This window comes from Elephas maximus, chromosome 1 (genome assembly GCF_024166365.1).
Source record: "Elephas maximus indicus isolate mEleMax1 chromosome 1, mEleMax1 primary haplotype, whole genome shotgun sequence".
NCBI classification, from domain to species: Eukaryota; Metazoa; Chordata; class Mammalia; order Proboscidea; family Elephantidae; genus Elephas; species Elephas maximus.
The window spans coordinates 161,191,351-161,193,023 of NC_064819.1; the positions used below are offsets into that span (position 1 = coordinate 161,191,351).

The following is a 1,673-nucleotide window of genomic DNA, read 5'->3' on the forward strand; positions in this document are numbered from 1 at the left end:
ACCTTGTATCCATGGACTCAACTTGATACATACGGTTTCAACAAGCATGTAAAAATTAAATGGGTCAGGGAATAAAACAACAATAGAAAAGTAAAAACAACATGATATTCACTTTTGTTTCCTTTCTAGCAAAAGTGTTTTCAAAAATTACGGTCGCTCACAGAACTAGAAATAGCATATTAGAACCTCAGTATTCTTAACAATGATCTTCCTTGGCTATTATTTGTCTAAGAAGCATAAGCTATATAAGTTACAGGAAGAAAGTCATTGACTCCTTCAGAAAACATAATCTGGTGATCCTTCTTCCATGTAAAATAATCAGGCTGCAGAAGAGTGATGGAGAAACCAGTCTTCGAAAACACCATGTAAGGGAATCCAGCTGTGCTTGTGTGGTCTCTAGCTTGTTAAAGAAACCAAGCAACTCCTTGTGACTGAATTCCATAAGAACTTTTTACAAGCTCTTTGAATCTTCATTGTTCACTCCTGGTTGTAACACAGCTTGAGGAGGTTTTAGTTTGGCTTGAGCAGAGTGATCCATTTGAAAATGAAGTGGCCGTTCAACCATCTCCAGCTTGTAGGGAGCCAAAATCCTTTGCCTGAACTTTTCAACTGCTTCTTCATCCATTGTAGGCCAAGCACTGACCAATGCTTCTTCTATGTCTTGTCTAAGATGCATGTTCTTTAACTGTTGCTGCAAAACTGCTGGCTTCACAGTGTGATACACTGCCTGTCCTAAAATGAATGATACTGTTTAAAGAACTAGGTGAAGGTCTTGTTTCTCTAGAGAAAAATACAGCTTGAAGTTTTTCTTCCTCTTCTTCACTGAAACTGCTTTCAGCCTTTAGATGAAATTTTTGAAGAATTCCAGTGAGCAACTGTGGAAATGTTCCTGTATCTATTGCATTTATCAGCGACACTGCTTTTTTCATGCTGGGGGTCTCCCGAACGATCAAAGCCCCATGCCACCATCCTCGGAGCTCACCTGCCACCCTCCTGTCAGCTGAGGGGATTCACACAAATTCACCTTTTTAAGGTACTTAAACAATCTTTGAGAAATACATGTTCAATAGAGTTGGAAATATTCTTCTTATGAAATAACTAAGGAATTTAATATTGTGAATTAAATATCCTCTGCCCCAATCACTAGAGAATTTATGCATTTTTGATCCCCCCAAATTTTAGACCCATTTCTGACTCCTGAAATATTTTCCTGTTGATATTTGAACATTAGTATCAGGCCTCTCTATTCCCTGTATTCTTTTTCTCACCCTTTCCTCCATCTTTTGTTCCATGTTTCTGAGTTGTAAAGATAAGAAGTTCACTGCCTGTCAGAGTATTAACAAGATCATTCTAAAATAAACCTAGTGGCAGCACTTACAGATAAAATGCAAAATTGTGAATATGAATATGAAAAAATAGTCAAGTTTGAAAGCTTAGAAACTCACAAGTGCTATAGTTAAGTCTTAAACCTAAAAAAAGGAAATTCAGTACTTTGCAGCTTCTGTCTTGAATGAGCCAAATACTCTCCAATTCTGTTAAAGTGATGCTTTTCATACACTTAAAAATAACAGTTGAAAAATCCCAACACACAATAACCCACCCTGTTACCATAAGACCCACAATCTCAGGTGCATCTGTATATACTCTGAATTAAAAGCTTGTAGAGAAGGTTA

At 37.1% G+C, this 1,673-nt stretch overlaps 1 pseudogene; it reads right to left on the reverse strand.

Moving 5' to 3' along the window:
• Positions 1-250: 250 nt before the first annotated feature.
• LOC126070107 (COMM domain-containing protein 10-like) lies at positions 251-950 on the reverse strand (annotated as a pseudogene).
• Between the last annotated feature and the right edge of the window lie 723 nt (positions 951-1,673).